The sequence below is a fragment of the Myotis lucifugus genome, unplaced genomic scaffold, assembly GCF_000147115.1.
Source record: "Myotis lucifugus unplaced genomic scaffold, Myoluc2.0 scaffold_232, whole genome shotgun sequence".
NCBI classification, from domain to species: Eukaryota; Metazoa; Chordata; class Mammalia; order Chiroptera; family Vespertilionidae; genus Myotis; species Myotis lucifugus.
Window position 1 is genome coordinate 153,018 of NW_005871280.1, and position 7,153 is coordinate 160,170.

General features: G+C 39.9%; 1 non-coding gene across 1 annotated transcript; it reads right to left on the bottom strand.

The window, feature by feature from the left end:
• Positions 1-6,059: 6,059 nt before the first annotated feature.
• LOC111827854 lies at positions 6,060-6,191 on the bottom strand. Its single transcript, XR_002831594.1, has one exon. It is a non-coding gene; the product is annotated as a small nucleolar RNA SNORA21 (small nucleolar RNA).
• Positions 6,192-7,153: the final 962 nt, after the last annotated feature.

Genomic DNA, 7,153 nt, shown 5'->3' on the forward strand with positions numbered 1-7,153 from the left:
TTCTCAGATCCCAAGGTATGGGGTTACACAATGAGAACTAGGAGAATGCATATACAACTCTATACATTTTGAAATTGCTGTATTAAATAATTTGCAATTGATTACCCACTCTGATGGAAAACAGCAATTGCATGGTTCATCTAAACATTCAAAGAATAGGTTAATATGTGGTCAATATTTTTAGTAGTCATTTTACCTTCTTAATTAGGTTGAAGAGCATTGGAAATGTGAAAAGGATCACCCATTGTGGTTAATTTTTTTTTTTTGGTTAATCCACAAAGCACATGATTCTCATTCATTCATTTCATTTATTAATAAATCAGCTAATGGACACCTCCTAGTGTTAGTTTTTGGAGATAAGACAGCAACTAAAATGCATGAGGTCCTTGGTCTTTATAAGGAAAGGAAAAAAGCTTCGAGATGGGAATGAGCCTGGAGGGTTTGAGGAAAAGTGAAAGATCTGTTGCTGGGGCTTGTGAAAGGAGAAGATATTAGAAATGCCAGAGATGTCACTCCTTTTCTCAAAACCACCAGGATGATACCTTAGAAGAAGAATATCTCTAGAGATGCATGGAAAATGGAAAAGGAAGTAAAGTCACTGGTGCCTGGTTTCTCTCAGTTTCTTCTTGACTGTCTTCAGGGGAAGGCAAAGAGCATCTTTCCATCCTTGCAAATCTTTGTCCAACACCCCATGTAGTTACTGTCTGTATCCATGGAGCTTATGGGCTTTTTCAAGGAATTTAAGATGGTACCTGAGTTTACTTCTCTTTTCATCCAAGACTGGATGCTCACTTTAGCTACATTCCCTTAGGAGCAGATAGATCTTGGAAAAAGTCTTGTTTCCATTAGCAACTCAACAGGAAACAGATGGCACCCTCAAATGAGGAATTAAACAAAGTGTAAGATAGGACTATTTACAGACTTACAAGAGGTTGAGAAAAACCAATAGGGGATGGTGAAGCACCTGGAGCTTTTGACATCAGGGAGTTGTCACCTTGCCTACACCTAAAGGAACAGGGGAGGGAGAAGTTAGTTACCTCCTCCCTCTCTTCTCCCTTTCCCTATTTTTCCCTCCAGACAGCTCATGCTTGTTTAGTGCCTCCCTTTGGCCAAACCCAACTGGAAACAAGAGGGCAAAGGGGCCCATTGTTGCAGTTTATAGAGGTCAGCCTCAGGGGAACAGAGCAGAGTGAAAAGGCTGCACAATGGATCTGGAGGGGCGAAGGAAGAATATCCAGTCATACTTACCTTTAGCAACACTAACTTTAAATTAATAATAATGCCTCCAACAATAAAATAATTTTGAACTTGTGATCCTTCAGAAACAAGCCAGAATTAGGTTGAACTTCATTCTATTAGAACAGAGAGAGGGGTACTCTATAATTGAATAGAATAAATAAAATTGCTTTGAGGTAGGATGGTGTCACTGAACCTTCTTGATATAAAGATATGAAAGCCCTTTGAGGGTAGGTGCATGCAAATAATTGACTTGAAATTTTAAATAACTATTATCCACTTTTTGAAAAGCAAACATGCTTACAAAGGCCTGTTAGTCTTACTTTGGCTGTCTAGAAATCGATGGAATTCATCTTGCTTTTAGAATATTTTTTGAATGCACTTTTTACTACCCAGTTGGCTTCCATAAACCCAATCTGACTGGCAGGGCTTACTGCAGTCACATGTTTGTCTCTGGTGTGTCCTTTATGGACATGACAACAGCCATTACATAAGCAAACCATAGAGGGTCTGATTTCTCACTTGATCTTGTATATTATTTCTTTTCCTTTGTATTAGCTCTCCTGCACCTGTGTTTGAGTTAACTCTTGGCTCTGAGGATGTTTGGGGGATGATTAGAATATTTAAAAAGCAGTGAGTAAACAGATCTCATAATTAGTTGATTGCCTGTGTAAGCCAGACAGGAGAGGTTGCTGTATTGTTACAGGAGCTCCAAGGAAGCACCCTTTTGAAAACCTAATAAAACTTCCATCTCTTTCAGGTCTGACCTGGTCATTTGGCATCAGGACAAAGTGCTTCCTCTGGAACCTTTGTTGGATGTATTTTGTTTTGAATGAGCAAGCATTAAGCTGGTGGATTTAGGCCCTGAGAGAACATTGGACAGGATTGATGAGGTGGTGTTTTATTTTTGTCTATTGGGGTTGAACCTCATGCTCTCACCAGCCAGAATAGCAAGGAGGAGAAAGAAATGATGAGAAGAGTGTCAGAGCAAGTTCCTCTTTGAACCCTGCCACAAAGAGGCAGGGTAAAGAGAGAAGGCCAGAGAGAGAGCCAGAAATGTAAAACAGATGGAGGAAATGGAACAAACAGTTTTGTTTATTCCTCGATATTTTCCCATCACCATCTTTAAGTCTCTTCTGGTGCTCCTATTGCTTCCTGAACTTCCCCTGGCACAGTACGAACAGCATATACTGTGGTTGCTTAATCTCCCATCGTCTCCTTCTAGACCAGCACTTCCAATAGTACTTTCTGAAAGGATGGAAATGTTCTACATCTGCATGTGGCTATTGAGTACTAGTGTGACTGAGGGACTGAAATTGTCATGTTAGTTAACTTAAACAGTCACATGTGGCTAACTGTGACCATATTGGACTTCAGAGCTCTAGACTATAAACTTTGTAATGGTAGGGACCACATAGGTAATCATTATGTGCCTGAATAATAGTAGGCATTCAAAAAATATTTGTTGAAGGAATGATTGAAGGAAGGAAGGAAAGAAGGGAAGGAGAGAAGGAAGAAGGAGGGAGAGAGGAAGGGAGAGGGGAGGGAGGAGAGGGGAGGGATACAGAGTGGGAGGGAGCAAGGATAGAGCAATTTCACAAGGAGCAGTATGTGTGGCTGGGAATTAGTGTTACAGAACACAAAGAGTTTGTCCACCAGGCTAGCAGAGCCAAATAGCAGGTACCAAGAATTGCAGTGGAGAAACATTGGCTATTTTATTGATAAACTAGAGGCCTGGTGCTGGGGTCCAATCCCAGCGGGTCCAGGGGTCCCCAAAGGTGTGGACGGAGTCGGTGAAGAAGGAATGACACGAAGACAGCCTTCAGTTGATCAGCAGCCTAGTCAGGACCTCTAGCCAGGATCTCCAGCCAAAGTTCTGGTTAGGAACTGATCAGGATCTGATGTTTATTGTCTTGTTACATCTGTATTTATACCAGCCGATTTTAATCCTGTCAATTTCTATTACAAAGGTTAGGGCGTTTCTTATCTCCATTCCAGGGAGTAAAGATTATGTAGCTTAACTACCCGCCTGGCACTTAATTAAGGGGTTGTATCCCCTCCCTAACCTCAGGGAAAAATCCCCACCTGGGGAAACAACCTTTCTCGGAGAGGTGACCTTGGTTAAAACACATGGCGCTAAAGAGAGCAAACATATTAAGAACAATATGCTATATATGCCAGGTCCCTTGAAACATATGCTGTGCAGATGTTTCTTTCCTGTAGCGACTGTGTCAAGCAGCAAGGATGGACCGGCTCCCGGCAGCCTGGTGCACGAGATTCATGCACTGGGGGGCAGGGGGTGTCCCTCAGCCCGACCTGTGCACTCTCGCAGTCCGGGGCTCTTGCAGCCTGGGACCCCACGCTCCTTATCACTTGCCTGCAACAGAGGTGGGAGAGGCTCCTGCCACCGCTGCTGCGCTCGCCAGCCGTGAGCCCAGCTTTTGGCTGAGCGGTGCTCCCCCTGTGGGAGTGCACTGACCACCAGTGGGCAGCTCCTGGGTTGAGCGTCTGCCCCCTGGTGGTCAATGTGCATCATAGCGACTGGTTGTTCCGCTGTTTGGTCAATTTGCATATTAAGGTTTTATTATATAGGATGGCACTGCCCAGGAGAACGGGAAGCTAATGCTTAAAAGCCCAAATTCCCAGATAGTGTGTAGATTATAGAGTATATAGGGCAAACTCAGAAGACATTGTGGGTTAAGGGTTTGAGGTTGTTTTGGAGCTTATTGGTCAGAGGTGAGGTGAAGGTAATGGATCATTTCTTCAGGTCTTGATACAGCTCTGAGGTCTTTTCCTACGTACCTCTGTCTAGTCTTAGGGGTCATTCCACCTTAGGGCTCAGGAGCTGAAACATAACTTAGGTCAAGATGTTGTCTTTAGCCAGGGTTCTGGACTGTGACACCATTAGTCAGGTCCTGGCTACTGTCTTCTGCTGCCTCGAGGGTTGCTGATTATCTGGGGGAAAGACTAGGCCTCTAGGGATATATATACAGAGAGAGAAAGTTATTATTTCTAGAGCTAGGATTTTAAAACTAAATGTAATCAAAGTTATAAGGACCCTCGGTTTCATTAAAAGCATGGTGAGCACTGGGGCCATGTGCTTCTGGGTCAGAGAAGTTATTTTCTGCTTTATAACAATAACTTGGGTGCACTAAATCAGACTGGAGATTTTGGAGGCCTGAACTTCAGCTTAAAAATTTGTTAACCCTCTTTCTCCAGGGTATCCATTCTATTTTTGTTAATGACTTTAAAAAAGATTTTATTAATGTAATCTATAGGACTAACAAACAGTTTTAAAGGAAAATATAACATATTGAAGGAAGAGGAAATCTAAAAAACCAAATGGAATTTTGAGTATTAAAAAATGTCAGTATCTGAAATGAAATTTTTGTTGGATTAACAGAAGATTAGATACTGCAGGAGAAAGGACGAGTGGCTTTGAAAACACAGAAATGGGAGCTATCAAAGTGAATCAGAGGAAAAAGACTGCAAATAGTACAGTGACATATGGAACAATACCAAGCTAACAAGCTAACATCAAGTCACAAAAGAGAAAAACAGAAAATATTTGAAGAAATGAGAGTAGAATTTTTCACATTTGATTTTTAACAAAATTTCTAGTTGTTTCAACAATACAGTGTTAAACACTGTAAAGCACATATCCAAGTTCCACAAAACCTGAGCAACATTAGCACACCCACAAAAATCTACAATGGCATTCTATTTTCTCAGTTTTCAGACTATGATACAGATGAGTGCTCTTAAGAAGCACTGTAGCCCAGCTGGTATGGCTAAATGGGTTGAGGTCACCTGTTCATTCCTGGTCAGGGCACATGCCCGGGGTGTGGGCGTACAGGAGGCAGCCGATCAATGTTTCTCTCTCTAAAAATCAATAAAAACGTATTTTAAAAGAAAAGAAGCATATAGTCTAGAACTGTGAGGGGATGTTAAAAGTCATTCTCAGCAGTTTGGTAGCTTGGACAGGGTGTCCCATGAGAAGATCAAACTTTTGGGATGTGGTGGTGGCAGTGCCTCTCATAAGCTGTGTGACATTAACCTCTTAACCTCCCAGCATGTCAGTGGGACCTGTGTAAGAGCGTAGTGTTAAACGAGCTCATTTCTCAGCTTCTTTCTAGAGTTGGTATTATAAATATGTATCGGAGCACATGTTGGTCTTTTAAAAAACGGAGCCATTTATTATGACTTTTCTTATAAAATGCATTTGTTTAAGTTGTCTGCACATCGGTATGAAGGATTTTCCTGTCTGATACAGTTTCAGGTGGGTATTACAAACTCACAAACTGAGGAAGGTACAATTACTTGAAAAAAAAAAAAAGAATTTGTGATGGCCCAAACTTGAAGTAGCATTTCTTTTCTAAACGGCAGCCAAAACTATTTTAGAAGCAATGGCTTGTCTGTGTAAATAAACACTGACTCATTTAGGTTATTGTGACTGCTGAACTCAATATTTACAATGCTAAATTTACAGGCATTCATTACTAATGTGTAGCCTCAAAAGGAGTATGCGTCACTTATATAATCTCTTTAAAAAGACAAAATTTCTCTTATTAAAAGATAAGAAAATGTACTAGTTAAATTTCATGATCAAAACAATACATTTTTAAACCTTGAAAGTAATATATACACAATGAAAATTTGGGCATGAGAGAAAAGAGGAGAAAATTTCACCAATAATTTCACCTCACTGTTACCACTATGGTTAGTATTTTGGTATATTATTTCAGTGCATGTTCCTTTTCTATGTCATGATTTTAACTATGTAATATAAATGATAGGTATATGTCACTTACATTTTTTTTTTTACAACTCACACCACCGATTGAAGCAAAGCAACACAACACGCTGCCGCTTCACCCAAAAGCGGTGTTTTTCCTTTGCCCTTTCTTGACGGCTCAGTGGGTCATCAGCAAAATGTCACTTACATTTTTAATGATAAATTATAGAATGTCGGACCTCCAGAAAAATATAGAATATAACATAGCATACATCAGATATTTACCACCCATACTTCAGAGACATATTTGTTTCAGATTTCTTTCTTGTTTCAGATTAAAATATATATTTGTATCTATTTCAGAGAGGAAGGGAAAGGGAAAAAGAAACATCAATTATGAGAAAGAATCATTGATTGGCTACCTCCTGCAGACCCCCAACTGGGGATTGAGCCCACAACCCGGGCATGTGCCCTTGACCAGAATCAAACCCAGGACCCTTCAGTTCACAGGCCGATGCTCTATCCCCTGAGCTAAACTGGCTAGGGCAGATCATTTTGTTTTTAAATAATGAGATATTGTGGATACAGCACCAAACTCACCCTATTTCTTCCTTCTCTTTCCCTCCTGGAATTGTTCTCTGTTTTCATTCATGATTTCCTATAAATGTATGATTCTACAAACAATTCACAGCATTGTTTTATGGGGTTAACATGTGCAGGTTATCATCTACAACTTGCATTTTTCTTTCATTATAAAGTTTTTGAAATATCTCCATGTCGGTACATATACAGCAGTTTGTCTAGTAACTGTTTTATGGCATTTCATTTAGGAATAGTCCCAATTATATGACCGATTTGCCTGTGATATGTTAGGTGCTTCCATAATTTTTACTATTCTGACAATTTAGTAATGAACATCCTTTACACATTTCTTTGTGAATGCATGTGATAATTTTTTAGGGTTGATGTTTAGATTGTGTGGTAAGAACATCTTCAAATGTATTAGGCACTTCCAAATTACTCTCCCAAGTAATGAAACTAATTTATACACCAGTTTTATTTTACCTTATTTTCACCAACAATTGTTAATTTCAGACTTTCAAAGTTGGTTAATTTTATAGGTATAAAGTAGTATCTAATCATTGTTTTAGTTTGTATTTCACTATTTTACTGATTTTTAGT